The following is a 16,347-nucleotide window of genomic DNA, read 5'->3' on the forward strand; positions in this document are numbered from 1 at the left end:
ATCAAAGTCCACACCTCTTTGCAAGATGAATTTGATTTTTTAAGAAAAGACCGAAGAACCAATCACAGGCTGTGGCGGGGAACAAGCAGACCAAGAGGAAGAGGCAGAGGCAGAAAAGACGAGGGGGGAAGAGAAACAAATACAGAGGGCGAAAAAGTGATTCAGAGCAACAAACGGTATTGATGGATGAAAATACTGTGATCAATTTATCGGAAGTGACCCTAGAAGATAACGATATTAAGAACTTATCCTTAGGCCTCTCTTTCTGCCAACCAGATGGATTTGATTATGAGCAGAGACCTATTTTTGTTCATTTGTCTATTAAAATTGTCTTAAATACATTTAATTTAATTAACAAAAGAAAGGCGATCATATCAAATGAAGAAATAGAACAAATCAATCTAAAAAGTACTACTATAGACAATTTATTAATTGAAGATATTTATTTAATGAGAGAGTTATGGTCATTGGAAGAAGAAACAATAGAAATGTTGAGTGAAGATCAATTAGTTGCAAAACTTGAAGCAGAAAGTATACGATTGGATGAAGAAGGAGCATCGGGTCTCAAACACAAATCCAGAACGGTTCCAGCACCTAGTGGAGATTTGATTGATCAATTTGCGGATATAATGACTAAAGGATTGAAAATTTTGAGACACAAATTCACAACTCTGACCTCTAAGAACAGAAGTGAATATTTTAAGACCTTGAATAAATTAGTGAATAATTCACGAATTGTAGTTAGGGGTTCAGACAAAGGAGGGAATATTGTTATATGGTCTATGGAAGAATACATGAAAGAAGCTTACAAACAGTTAAATGATAAGAATTGTTATAGAAGAATTGATATCACATATGTGGAGGATGTAAAGGTTAAATTTGATCAAAAGCTTCAGCAATGGAGAGAGAAAGCATTAATCAATGATCAAGAATACAGTTTTTTAAAGGTTGATTTTCCCACTCTTCCAGCATTTTATTTGATACCAAAGATCCATAAGGATGCCTCCAAACCACCTGGCAGGCCAATTGTATCAATTAGAGGAAGTTTATTTGAGTTTGTGTCACAATATATTGATTTTTTCCTACAGCCTCTAGTAATGAACTTAACATCTTATCTATAAGACAGTACAGATTTCCTGAGAAGGATCTTTGATGTCACATGGGAAAGTGATTTTTTATTGATAACGTTGGATGTCACATCGTTATACACAAGTATCCCACACAAGTTAGGGGTAAAGGCCGTAGAGCACTTTTTACGTGCAAGACCAATTAAGTTTTACCAACACAGCAGAATGTTAATTGAAATGATAGAATGGTGCTTAGAGCATAATATGTTTTTTTTCAATCAGGAAATTTTTGAACAGCAATGCGGTACTGCAATGGGAACCTGCTTTGCACCAAGTTACACTAACCTGTACATGGGGTGGTGGGAGGAATTAGTATTAAACAACCCCCCACTAGATAAATGGAGTGACAATATTACCATGTGGGTGAGATACATAGATGATATTTTTATCATTTGGAAAGGAGACTCAGATGCCGCCTCTAAGTTTATTGAAGAGATTAATGTAAATGATTGTAATCTAAGTTTTACAGGGAAGATTGACAGTCAGAACATTGAATTTCTTGATGTGAAAGTCATGATCATTAACAAAAAAATAGAGACTACTGTATTCAGAAAAGACACGGCAGGCAATAGTATTCTGCATGCCACGAGCTATCATCCTCAACCTCTGATCAATAACATTCCGTTTGGAGAGTTGATAAGGGCCAAGAGGATTTGTAGTACAGAACAAGGTTTTGCCAAGGTCCAGGATGAAATGTTAGCTAGATTAAAATTTAGAGGATACTCAGAGGCAGTATTAGACAGAGCCAGTACAAAAGTTGAATCTCGCACGAGAGATGCACTTTTATTCTCCACACCAATCGGAGATGACAATGCAAGTAGACGCAAAAAGAGTAAAGTTTCAGGCATTACCAGGTTTATTACTACATATAATACAGCACATCAGGAGGTGAGAAAACTGTTGAAAAAACATTGGCACATGGAAAGAAGTGATCCCGTGATAGGTGATCAAATATCTAATAAACCTCTTGTTACAGATAGGAAAGGAACCTCAATGAGGAAAATCCTGGTTAAGAGTGATATAAGACATAAAGAGGTGAATAAAAATTGGATTCACACACCAGATGGTTTTTATAAATGTTTTAAATGCAAAGCCTGTAGGAATGGAGAAAATTTAAAACATGTCACAATAGATGAGAAGATTGTTCATCGTATTAAAGGCCGATATAGTTGTAAAAGTGACTTTGTAGTCTATGTTCTTAAATGTAGTTGTCCTAAATTTTATGTGGGCAGCACGAAATTGCAAGTACATAGAAGAATTTTACAACACTTTAGGGCAATACAAAACAAAGATGACTCGTACCCAGTAGCCAGACACATACATGATGTTCAGGGAGGTAGGATGGAGGAAATCACATACAGTGTCATAGATGGTATTAAGAAAGACATACGAGGAGGAAACAGAGAAAGAAAGCTGAGAAAATTGTAATCCAAATATATATTATCGCTTGATACCAAAGAACCGAAGGGGTTAAATATTAGTGAAGAGATGTATATTCATTTGTATTAACATATAAGTGAAGTGCCATTTATGGCAAAGATAGTTAACATAAGGTCAGATATAACAAGTACAGAGTAGGCAACAATTAAATAATCAGTTATTTGGAATTGATCTAATTTTCAGAATTAATTTTTAGAACTAACAATAATTTTTTGAATATAGGAATGTATGGCACTTTTCAGTAACATTATTAGATTTGTACTATTGGATTTATATTTAACATAAGCAATGTATATATATATAGATATTTTTTTCTATTTATTTCTTTTTCTCTGTTAAGACAAGAATTATGTCTTGAGTTTGTATGACCATATTAGAGAAACATTTCAGATTGATAATAAGTGACTTTTATTTGAGATGTATGGTGATTGGTCAGAAATGCCACCATGTGATTATTTAAAGAGAGCCAACATGGCGTTTGACAGATTGAAGAAGGCGGCAACGCTGAAACGAGTCCCTGTAGACGATTAAAATAATGAACTGAGTTCGTGGAGTGCTGTCTTTCTTCCTAAGTGCGGGAGAAAAGTGCTGACATAATACGCGTTGGCGCGCACATCGAGACAGGCACCTTTGATGGTTTGGTGCTGGAAAGGAAACGCCGATCCAAAGTGTTTAGATATATATATATATATATATATATATATATATATATATATATATATATATACATACATTTTTACATATATTTTTGTGTTCATTGTGGTGCATATTTTCTATTTATTGGAATATTGCCTAAGACCATGTGGGCTTTTGCTTGCCTCCATGGTGTGTGGTGTCCCAGTTGTTCCTCCGCTGTTCCTTGTCTGGTGGTGTTGTTTCAGTACTGAGTGGCGTAGTGTCATGACGTGGGTTTTGATCTACCAATAAAGGTTTTCTTAAACTTTAAGCCATGTTGTACAGCAACTAGCGCTGCTGTCAAACATGTTTTTAAAAAACTTTGAGAAAACCATGTATGCACCAAGCAAAAAAAAATAAAAACACACCCATCGTACACGTCTTGTTAATTATACGGAAAATAAAATTGCATATTGTAACCAATCACTTGAAATAAAATTCCACGATTTTTCAAGTTCCCAATGTGTGGCTCATCTGACACACATAGCAAACGCATATATTCTGACACACTTTATGCAAATGTAATTGCATATTTTTATGTATGAAACGCACACAAGCTGTCTGTATACTAAAGCAAAAACATGCACAGAAGCAAACACAATACCTCACACGCAAGGAAAACTGCCTAGAAAGCATTTGCTACGCATACATGTATACAGAATTGAATAGTCACACACCACACAAAGACACCCACATTAGACAAACATTAGACAAATGCACACAGACATCCACATGCACTCGCAAATAGACAAACACCAAAGGGACGCCCAGTTCGTATACAAGCACACATACACTCTGCAAAGGAATACAAACATGCATTACATACACAGTGACTCATGCTCAAATCTTACTTAACACGCTATGGGGTACAAACACAAACTCGTATGTAAACACATGTATAATATAAAGAAACACACATTTTTCACATGCAAACACTCTTTCACAGTTTCGTATATGTTTTACACTTAAAAGCAATCTACATTGACTAATACAACAGAGATTTATCCCTGCATTGTGTGCATTTTTAATACACAGAGTTCCCTTCATTCGCAGACTCAGATGCACACATTGCAGCATAGTCATTCATTATAAACCTAAGTGTAATGCTACAATGTCACTAAGAGGGAAACACCATGTTACAAAGCGAGGTCGGAAGAGTGGAACAAATAAACAATGAAGGGGGGAAATCAAGGGAGAAAAGTAGGACTGAAAGCTGGCTGGGTGGGGGACAGAGGTGCAAAAGGCAGGGAGAAAGTAATTAATGAGGAGGCATGTACTCTTTTAAGCGTGCATGCTGAAAGGTTAAAAAAGGGTATCTGCAAGAGGCTGGCCACTGGCCACCGGAAGCAGTGCTTGGTCTGGGCTCCACGGCAGGGAGGAAGACTGAAGCCCATGAGGAAGACCGAGGCAAGGAGGAGGCGCTGACTAATAGGAAGCAAGCTAAAATGACCCACTGTGGAGACAGCAAATAGGTAAATAAAGAGACTGAGGAGCCGCATGGGGAGCAGCCAATAATTAAGTAAAGTAATGTGGGAGCTACGTGTGCGCTGTGCAGGCAAATCCTAAAAAAGGAAATTAATTCTAGGACAGTGTTGTGAGAAAGATGGAAGAGAAAGAGAAAGGTTGCAGAAAATAAAAGGAAATAAACAAGAGTCTCTAATACATTTGGTGCCTTGTATGTCACTTTTCTTTATTTCTAAATGCACTCAATGTTTAATCTGATTTTTTTTTTTTTGATCTTTCCATCATTTTCATGTTCTCTTCTTTAGCACACAGTAGTCCTGACAAAGGAACAGTGCATTGTCAATAACATATCATTAAAACTACAAAAACCACACACAACACACACACAAACACACTAACTTATTCTTGCAGTTCAACCTTAAACTACCCTGTGTCTAATTTGAGCCAGCGGTTGAAAATGGGGGCAACCTGCACTCGTTTTTGTGGACCACAACTTATTTTTCCTCCTCAAACATTTCCTCAGAGCAAGAGGAAAAACCTACAGATGGGAAAAAAGGAGAAAGGGAAAGACGGAAAAGCCTTCACAAAGGGAGAAAGCAGGAACCTGTGATAGTGAGATAAACTGTAGTGAGTGTCTTTCAGTGGATTAGAGAAGCTTAAAGTAGATTCAGGAATACGTAGCCTTGGTAATCAGCGTGCTGACATCTAATAGTGTTGGCCATGGGCGGGCTTCTGAGCAGCGCTTTGGGCACTGGCACTCCTTATTTTACAAAATAAGCACTGAAACTACCCATATTATGGCAAAGGATTTTGTAAATATGCTGGCAAGGTAGAGGACAGTGCAATCAGGTAAACATACCTTTTAATTACATACATCAGTCAGTTGACCTTGAGAGTGTATCCAGCAGCAAATGACTCACCTCTGAATGCACTTTCTGTTCCAAAGTTTTCAACTGAATAATGATCTGCCACTTAGAGTGGTGGATCTGACACCTCCTTCAGTCCGCTTCCTGCATGTCAATATGCTGTACAATGGTGTCCATGATCTGGTCAGTAGGACTTCACGCACTACTTCTCCCATTGTTTAATGTTTCTGCACCGGAAGTCGCAGCAAATGAAAACACAATCAATTTTAGTGGAAAGTGCTGCAGTTGCATGCAGGCAGTTACTTTAGAGCGCGTGGGTCAACCACCTGAGGGACTGTCGATAAATAGATCCACACCAGAAAGCAGGTCTAACTAAACTCTTACATTTCTAAACCATTCTTAAGAATTTGATGGATAAATGGCGGAGCTGAAATAACATTTACAAACTAATTGATTTTCTGCGAGTAACTCAACCGGATGATAATTTTGTTAACCATGCTTAGTGCATAATAATTTTGTGAGATGGTATTTAGGCCACATATTCAGGTGTCCATCGCTAGCTGAACACCTGGTGTGTGTGTGTGTGTGTGTGTGTGTATGCATGTGTAAATATACTCTGTGGGGAATTGATTGCACTGTGGGGACATGAACCCAAGTCCCCATAAGGTAATGTCTTATAAATTACAGAAAATGATATCAGGAACATATATCCTTATATATATTAAAACTTTTTAAAATTTGACCTTGTGGGGACTTGTGTTACAGAAAGTGTGTTTATTTTTTTGCTGAGCTCTGCCCCTGTAGACAGGAGGCGGTACTGCAGGCTTAAACACACCAAGGAATCTAAACACACTTCAGTGATGTATTTACAGACTAGCAGGAGATAAGAGTCAAAAGAAAGGTAATATTGTCGTCAATGAATACCTTTACAGATTTAAACAGCAATTCACTCACTTGTAAACTTTTCTCTTTTTATGAATGCAAAATGTAATCAAAAGACATCTTTGAATCTGAACATTAAATATAGCAAATGCAAGGGTTTCTCAAATGTAGCGCGAAATACATGTAATTTGGCATCATTTTGCTGTAATTTAACGTAATTGCGCACACTCCTATATTATATTAAAATGTTGACAAGTGTATATTTCACAAGTTGAAGGACGCATAAATTGCTTGTTTCACAATCATAGTGCAAACTGTAGAGAATTAAATCTCAAAATTAAAACGCCCCTGTTAACTTTAGATCACACTTTTGAACAGGTTAGCCTCAGAAACGCTTAAGTAGTAGCCACCCTGGATTCCCCCCTATGCCAAAACAGGAGTAGCAACAGTAGGTATTTAAAAAAAAAACAGTTTATAGCAAAGCAGCCTCAATAGTGCACTTAATGTAGATTCAAAAAAAGTGGACGCAGAGTGACCTCTGAAAAACAAACGTTCCTTTCCTCAGAGCAGAAAGTTAGGTCGCAACAGAGAAGGGACAACTGCTTCCGTCACAGCGTGCAAAAGATTGCATGGACCTGACGACATAAATACACAATGAGAAACAGCAACTGCAAGCTTAGTTTGGAACATATACTTGCATTCCGGTACTTGTATGGTAAAGACTTGCAGCTTAAAGTTATACTGGATTTTTACTGCAGCTTAAACTATCCATGAACAGCATGAGCCTGTTCATTGGCTGTCCAGCTAAAAACGTAAGAGTGAGGATTTGCACCCAGCATAGAATTCTGTATTAATATTGCACTACTCAATATTTCATTTGATGAAGTCAAATTTGGAAAAATGAAAATGTGCTGCTCATAATCTAAGTTGTGGGATATGCTTCTATGAGCATCTGCTTAAAAATGTAAAACATAAAGGATTTTTCATCTAAAAAATATTAAATAAATGTTGGTTAAAACCTCGAAATTCATGAGGGAAGATAATCTTGAGTATGCTTTCAATATGTAAACAAGCATTTACAATGCAACGGGTCTCGCGTTTGCTCATGTTAGAGCTGATCGCGTTGAAAACTCCTAACCCGACTTTTCACCTATCGGGCAAAAGTGCATTTATGTACATAACCCAAAAAAGTGAAATTAACTATTGTTAGAAATGGGGTTTTTGGTTGGCAGTCAGGTTACTTCCTGTCCAAGCAAAAGCCCTCACTCTAGTCAGGGTAAGTCACACACTATCCAAGTTTATCCTGTGCCCACCCTCTGGTAGCTTGGCACGAGCAGTCAGGCTTAACTTAGAAGGCAATGTGTAAAGTATTTGTGCAATAAATCATACAATACCACCATATAGCACCACAAAAATACACCACACAGTGTTTAGAAAAATATATAATATTTATCAGGATAATTGTAGGTCAAAAAGAATAAAGTTGCAATGGAAAATTGTAGAAATCGCACAGGGAAGTGATATAGAGTGTCTTAAGTCTTTAGAATGCAATACAGTGTCTTTCAAGCACAAAGTACCTGGTTTCTGGTGGAAAATCTCCTCAGAGGGCCACAGGAGAAGAGATGCGTGGAAAAAGGGGTGTGTGCGTCGATTTCTCCTCAGCACACACAGACTTGCGTCGGTCTTTTCCACGCGGGGAAGTCGGGCGTCGTTTTCCGGCGCGCAGACAGTCTCTTTTTGTGGATCGCGGGGATTACCAGATGTCCCGGGTCTGTGCGTGGATTCTCCTGCTTGTTTTCCGGCTGCGCGTCGTTCTGCGGGGCTGCGCGTCGAAGTTTCGATCTCACGGTAGGCGTCGCGTCGATTTCTCCTTGGAAGTCGGGCGGCGTTGTCCTTGCGAGGCCGTGCGTCGAAAGTTTAGTCTCACGGCAGGCGTCGCGTCGATTTCTCCTTGGAAGTCGGGCGGCGTTGTCCTTGCGAGGCCGTGCGTCAAAGTTTCGCACTCACGGTGGGCGTCGCGTCGATTTCTCCTGGAAAGTCGAGCGGCTTTGTCCTTGCGAGGTTGTGCGTCGAAGTCTCGATCGCCCCGAGGGCGTCGCGTCGATCAGCGTCGGTGTGCGGCGTTTTTCTCGCCGCGAAACAAGCTGTGCGTCGAAAGTTTCGGCGCACGGAGCGTCCAAGTGAAAGGAAGAAGTCTTTTTGGTCCTGAGACTTCAAGGAACAGGAGGCAAGCTCTATCCAAGCCCTTGGAGAGCACTTTCACAGCCAGACAAGAGTTCAGCAAGGCAGCAGGGCAACAGCAAGACAGCAGTCCTTTGTAGAAAGCAGACAGGTGAGTCCTTTGAGCAGCCAGGCAGTTCTTCTTGGCAGGATGTAGTTTCTGGTTCCGGTTTCTTCTCCAGCAAGTGTCTGATGAGGTAGGGCAGAGGCCCTGTTTTATACCCAAATGTGCCTTTGAAGTGGGGGAGACTTCAAAGAGTGGCTAAGAAGTGCACCAGGTCCCCTTTCAGTTCAATCCTGTCTGCCAGGGTCCCAGAAGGGGGTGTGGCAGTCCTTTGTGTGAGGGCAGGCCCTCCACCCTCCCAGCCCAGGAAGACCCATTCAAAATGCAGATGTATGCAAGTGAGGCTGAGTACCCTGTGTTTGGGGTGTGTCTGAGTGAATGCACAAGGAGCTGTCAACTAAACCTAGCCAGACGTGGATTGTAAGGCACAGAAGGATTTAAGTGCAAAGAAATGCTCACTTTCTAAAAGTGGCATTTCTAGAATAGTAATATTAAATCCGACTTCACCAGTCAGTAGGATTTTGTATTACCATTCTGGCCATACTAAATATGACCTCCCTGCTCCTTTCAGATCAGCAGCTGCCACTTCAACAGTGTATGAGGGCAGCCCCAATGTTAGCCTATGAAGGGAGCAGGTCTCCCAGTAGTGCAAAAACGAATTTAGGAGTTTTACACTACCAGGACATATAACTACACAGGTACATGTCCTGTCTTTTACCTACACAGCACCCTGCTCTAGGGGATACCCAGGGCACACATTAAGGGTGACTTATATGCAGAAAAAGGGGAGTTCTAGGCTTGGCAAGTACTTTTAAATGCCAAGTCGAGGTGGCAGTGAAACTGCACACACAGGCCTAGCAATGGTAGGCCTGGGACAAGGAAAAGGGGCTACTTAAGTGGGTGGCACAATCCGTGCTGCGGGTCCACTAGTAGCATTTAATCTATATGCCCTAGGCACCTGGAGTGCACATGACTGGGGACTTATAAGTAGATTAAATAGTTCAATCGGGTATGATCCAAAGTTACCATGTTTACAGAGAGAGAGCATATACACTTTATCACTGGTTAGCAGTGGTAAAGTGCGCAGAGTCTAAAAACCAGCAAAAACAGTATCCAAAAACGAGGAGGGAGGCAGGCAAAAAGTTAGGGGTGACTACCCTAAGGCTGTCAGGTCTAACATGTGTCCCCCCCAGCTGAAAGTGGGGAGAGCTACCCGACCTCCTGGGAGCTCTCATCGCTAAGGCGGAAGTACCTGGAGAGACCATCAGCATTGGCGTGGTCAACCCCTGGGCGATGTTCCACCGTAAAGTCCATCCCCTGTAGGGAAATGGACCACCTCAGAAGTTTTGGATTCTCACCCCTCATCTGCATGAGCCATCTGAGGGGCCTGTGGTCTGTCTGAACTAGGAAGTGAGTCCCAAACAGGTAGGGCCTCAGCTTCTTCAGTGCCCAGACCACAGCAAAAGCTTCTCTTTCAATAGCACTCCACCTCTGTTCCCGTGGTAATAGCCTTCTGCTAATAAAGACTACCGGTTGATCTTGGCCCTCCTCATTTAGCTGTGCTAGGACTGCCCCTATGCCATGCTCTGAAGCGTCTGTCTGCACGATAAATTCCTGGGAGTAGTCAGGGGCCTTGAGCACGGGGGCCGTGCACATGGCTTCCTTTAGGGCGTCAAAGGCTTTCTGACAAGCCTCTGTCCAATTCACCAACCTAGGTTGCTTCTTGGACGTGAGTTGTGTCAAGGGGGACACAATGGTACCATAGCCCTTGACAAACCTGCGGTAGTAGCCGGTGAGGCCTAAAAAGGCCCTCACCTCAGTCTGGGTTCGAGGTGGTTGCCAGGCCTTGATAGTTTCGATCTTGGCCTGGAGTGGCTGCACCTTGCCACCACCTACTAGGTGTCCCAAGTACACCACGGAACCCTGCCCAATCTGGCACTTACTAGCCTTGATGGGCAGGCCTGCCTGTTGCAGGGCCTGAAGCACCTCCTTGAGGTGGAGCAGGTGTTCCTCCCAGCTGGAACTGTAGACAGCTATGTCATCCAGGTAGGCTGCACAGAAGGCATCCTTGCCAGCCAGGACCCCGTTAACCAACCGTTGGAAGGTAGCGGGGGCATTTTTCAATCCAAACGGCATCACCCGGAACTGGTAATGGCCGTCAGGGGTGGAAAAGGCGGACCTTTCCTTAGCCCCCTCAGTCAGGGCGATCTGCCAGTACCCTGAAGTAAGATCAAACGTACTCAGGAACTTGGCAGCGCCTAGCCTGTCCACGAGCTCATCAGCTCGGGGGATGGGGTGAGCATCAGTCCGTGTGACTGAGTTGAGACCCCGGTAGTCCACGCAGAACCGGAGTTCTGGCTTCGCGCCTGGGGCAGTAGCCTTGGGGACCAACACCACTGGGCTGGCCCAGGGACTACTGGACTTCTCAATAACCCCTAGCGTCAACATCTTGGAGACCTCCTCCTTGATGCTGGCCTTCACCTTATCTGACAACCTGTAAATTTTGTTTTTCACAGGGAGACTGTCACCGGTGTCAATATCATGAACACAGAGGTGGGTCAGTCCCGGAGTAAGGGAGAAGAGGGGGGAGAACTGCTCCAACAGCTCATAGCAGTCTCCTTTCTGGTTTAGAGTCAGGGAGTCAGACAGAATGACCCCGCTTACGGACCCATCACCTTCTTGGGCAGAGAGGAGGTCAGGGAGAGGTTCACTCTCCTCTTCCATTCCTTCATCTGTGACCAGAAGCATGTTGATCTCCGACCTCTCAAAATGAGCTTTTAGTCGGTTCACGTGGAGCACCCTTAGGGGGTTCCTAGGGGTTTGGAGGTCCACTAGGTAAGTGGCCTCCCCTTTCCGCTCCTTTATTTCAAATGGGCCAGACCAGCGGTCCTGGAGAGCTCTGGGCTCTACTGGCTCCATTACCCACACTTTGTCTCCAGGTTGAAACTCTACCAGAGTGGCCTTCTGGTCATACCATTGTTTCATCACCTCTTGACTGGCCTCCAGGTTACTTTGGGCCTCTTTCCAGAAGCGGGTCATCTGATTGCGGAGGGCCAACATGTAGCTGACCACGTCCTGAGGGGGTGTCTTTGGAGCGTTCTCCAATCCCTCCTTGACAATGCTTAAGGGTCCCCTGACGGGGTACCCATAGAGAAGCTCAAAGGGACTGAACCCTACCCCCCTCTGGGGGACCTCTCTGTAAGCAAAGAGAAGGCATGGTAAGAGGACGTCCCATTTACGCCTCATGGCCTCAGGGAGGCCACCAATCATGCCTTTCAGGGTCTTGTTGAATCTCTCCACAAGCCCATTAGACTGGGGGTGATAGGGTGTGGTGAACTTGTAGGTTACACCACACGCATCCCACAGATGCTTCATGTACGCGGACATGAAGTTAGTGCCTCTGTCAGACACTATCTCCTTGGGGAATCCCACACGGGTAAATATCCCCATCAGGGTTCTGGCTACCACCGATGCAGTTACGGTCCTCAGAGGGATTGCCTCTGGGTACCGGGTGGCATGGTCCACCAAAACCAGGATAAACCTGTTGCCTAAGGCAGTTTTGGGGTCCAAGGGGCCAACAATGTCGACGCCCACCCTTTCAAAGGGGGTGCCAACGACAGGAAGTGGAATCAGGGGGATTTTAACCCTCTTTCCTGCTTTACCACTAGCCTGGCAGGTAGGACAAGCCCTGCAGAATTTGTCTGAGTGTGTCCTCATTTTGGGCCAGTGAAAGTGGTTGACAAGCCTGTTGAAGGTCTTGTCTTGTCCCAAATGTCCTGCCAGGGGAATGTCGTGAGCCAGACCCAGTAGAAAGGCTCGGTAACATTGGGGGACCACCAGCACACGTGCTGCCCCAAAGACCGGAACCCTAGGCTCACTGTAGAGGAGATCATTCTCCCAATATAGGTGGTGATTGCCAGAGGCGTCACCTGCTGCCTGGTTTAAGGCTTGTTTCCTCAACCCTTCTAGAGTGGGACACTCTTTCTGCGCCTGGCAGAATGCCTCCCTGGTGGGTCCACCCTCAACTTGCCAGCCAGCAAGCTCCGGTAAGTCACCTAGGGTGGCAATGTCTTCCCCAGTTGGCTCGGGAGTCTCCTCCTCAGGAGCCCCGTCAGCCACTGTGGGAACTTCTGGGGCCGGTTTCCCGCGCCCCTCGTCCCTCCTCTTGGCAGCTCCCTGGGCCATCGTTCCAGGCTCCAGATGCCCTTGACTTCCCTCTCGGTCAGCCATGGACCGGGTGGTCATGCAGACCCACTCAGGTAACCCTAACATCTCCAGGTGAGATCTGAGCTCTACTTCTTTCCAAGCAGTATGCTCTAGATCATTGCCTAACAGACAATCTACAGGCATGGCAGGACTCACAGCTACTTTCAGAGTACCAGAGACCCCCCCCCACTCAAAGGGAACCCGAGCCACCGGTAGGTGACTCTCGCGGTTGTCAGCGACTATGACCTGGTGGAATGTATTCGGGATTATCTGCTCTGTGGACACCAGCTGACTCTTGATAGTAGTCATACTGGCTCCTGTGTCACGCAGAGCCTCCACCTTCTGCCCATCAATGAGGACCCACTGCCGGTACTTGGAAGTATTTTTAGGCATGTGGACCTTGGACATCATTTCTCCTTCTCCCAGGGACACTAGGGAAATCTCTACCTGCTCCCCAAAGCTAGTGGGGTCCATCTCCCCCCCGAGTGCTACACTAGTCAACCCAGGCGCCTGTCCGGTAGTGGACGGTGCCCTCTTGGGGCACTGTGGATCGCCTTTGTAGTGACCATATTGGTAACACTCCATGCATTTGGGGCTAGATTTTCCTGACCTGTCAAATGTCCCTGGTTTCTTCCCAAATTTGGAAAAGGAAGGGTTGCCACCCCCTCCCTGGGAATTCTTTTGGGGGCCTTTAGAGAGTTCCTTATCTGTAAGTTTATCTCCCCCCTCTTTCTTCTGTTGGGAACCCTGACCACCTTTGTGGGAGTCCCCCCCAGGTACCTTTTTGGACACTCTGGTGCTAACCCAGAGGTCCGCCTCCTCAGCAAGCTTCCTGGGATCAGTCAGCTTACTATCCACTAGGTGCTGGCGCAAATCGGTATAAGTAACATTAAGCATATGCTCTCTCAGGATCAAGTCATATAAACCTTTATAATCTGCTACTTTGTTGCCCCGCACCCATCCATTCAGTGCCTTACTAGAGAAATCAAAGAAATCTACCCATGTTTGTGTGGTTTGTTTGGTGCTGTCCCTGAACCTCTGACGGTATCCCTCAGGGGTCAGCCCAAACTTGGCAAGTAAAGTGGCTTTCTGGAGTGGGTATGTGTTTTGATCCGGTGGATCCAATGTGAGAAGTGTGTCCCTCCCCAATGGCGGCACATAACCCCACATAGCTACCCCCCATTGCCCTTCAGGAACCTCATGAGCCCTTAGTGCAACTTCATAAGCAGCTAACCATTTATCTATGTCATCTCCCACCACAAAACTGGGCACCACATTTTTGGGTATACGAACCTTCTTTTCTCCAGCAGGTCCTGTCTGTATGCTGCCACCATTATTGCTGGATTCAGACTGTCTTGCCTTGATCTCCAGCTCCTTGAGACTCAGTTCATGAGCCAACAATAGTTTCTTTTCAGCCAACGCTCTTTCAGCTTCCACTTGTTTGGCTGTTCTTTCAGCTTCAATCTGTTTGGCTGCTCTTTCAGCCTCAGCTTGTTTGGCTTCTCTTTCTGCCCTCTTCTCCTCCTGTTGTGCCTCAATTTTCAGTTTTGCCATTTGCAATTGGAACTCCCTTTCTTCTCTCCTTTCCTCTGCGGTCAGGCTTTGCATGGAGACACTGCTCCCTGGTCTGGAAGGGTGCACAATTGCAGTGGTAACACCATCCATAGATAGTGGAAATCCTTCTGAGGGGCCATTTTCTGGCTCCTCTTCCTCATCATCCTCTAAATGGGCTTCTGCCCAGGCCCTCAGCGCCACTTGAAAGTCCTCCTTTCTGGAGGCCCCTTGGGTGGGTACCCTTAATGCCCTGCAGAATCCTCTTAGTTGTTTGACCGTGTATGTATCCAACTGGACTAGGTCAAAGTCCCCTGTCTGAGACCCAGTCAGAGACATGTTGAGTGAGGATTTAGTTTTTGAAAATTGTCAGGAAAAAACGGATTTTCAAAAAGAGATAAAAACCAAGTTGACCTTCAACTGTGGGTATGTAGTGAAATACTTAGCTACTGTATGTCACTGCACAAATACAAGTCCTATCCTCACCGCTGATCACCAATGTTAGAAATGGGGTTTTTGGTTGGCAGTCAGGTTACTTCCTGTCCAAGCAAAAGCCCTCACTCTAGTCAGGGTAAGTCACACACTATCCAAGTTTATCCTGTGCCCACCCTCTGGTAGCTTGGCACGAGCAGTCAGGCTTAACTTAGAAGGCAATGTGTAAAGTATTTGTGCAATAAATCATACAATACCACCATATAGCACCACAAAAATACACCACACAGTGTTTAGAAAAATATATAATATTTATCAGGATAATTGTAGGTCAAAAAGAATAAAGTTGCAATGGAAAATTGTAGAAATATCACAGGGAAGTGATATAGAGTGTCTTAAGTCTTTAGAATGCAATACAGTGTCTTTCAAGCACAAAGTACCTGGTTTCTGGTGGAAAATCTCCTCAGAGGGCCACAGGAGAAGAGATGCGTGGAAAAAGGGGTGTGTGCGTCGATTTCTCCTCAGCACACACAGACTTGCGTCGGTCTTTTCCACGCGGGGAAGTCGGGCGTCGTTTTCCGGCGCGCAGACAGTCTCTTTTTGTGGATCGCGGGGATTACCAGATGTCCCGGGTCTGTGCGTGGATTCTCCTGCTTGTTTTCCGGCTGCGCGTCGTTCTGCGGGGCTGCGCGTCGAAGTTTCGATCTCACGGTAGGCGTCGCGTCGATTTCTCCTTGGAAGTCGGGCGGCGTTGTCCTTGCGAGGCCGTGCGTCGAAAGTTTAGTCTCACGGCAGGCGTTGCGTCGATTTCTCCTTGGAAGTCGGGCGGCGTTGTCCTTGCGAGGCCGTGCGTCAAAGTTTCGCACTCACGGTGGGCGTCGCGTCGATTTCTCCTGGAAAGTCGAGCGGCTTTGTCCTTGCGAGGTTGTGCGTCGAAGTCTCGATCGCCCCGAGGGCGTCGCGTCGATCAGCGTCGGTGTGCGGCGTTTTTCTCGCCGCGAAACAAGCTGTGCGTCGAAAGTTTCGGCGCACGGAGCGTCCAAGTGAAAGGAAGAAGTCTTTTTGGTCCTGAGACTTCAAGGAACAGGAGGCAAGCTCTATCCAAGCCCTTGGAGAGCACTTTCACAGCCAGACAAGAGTTCAGCAAGGCAGCAGGGCAACAGCAAGACAGCAGTCCTTTGTAGAAAGCAGACAGGTGAGTCCTTTGAGCAGCCAGGCAGTTCTTCTTGGCAGGATGTAGTTTCTGGTTCCGGTTTCTTCTCCAGCAAGTGTCTGATGAGGTAGGGCAGAGGCCCTGTTTTATACCCAAATGTGCCTTTGAAGTGGGGGAGACTTCAAAGAGTGGCTAAGAAGTGCACCAGGTCCCCTTTCAGTTCAATCCTGTCTGCCAGGGTCCCAGTAGGGGGTGTGGCAGTCCTTT

This window comes from Pleurodeles waltl, chromosome 2_1 (assembly GCF_031143425.1).
Source record: "Pleurodeles waltl isolate 20211129_DDA chromosome 2_1, aPleWal1.hap1.20221129, whole genome shotgun sequence".
Taxonomy (NCBI): Eukaryota; Metazoa; Chordata; class Amphibia; order Caudata; family Salamandridae; genus Pleurodeles; species Pleurodeles waltl.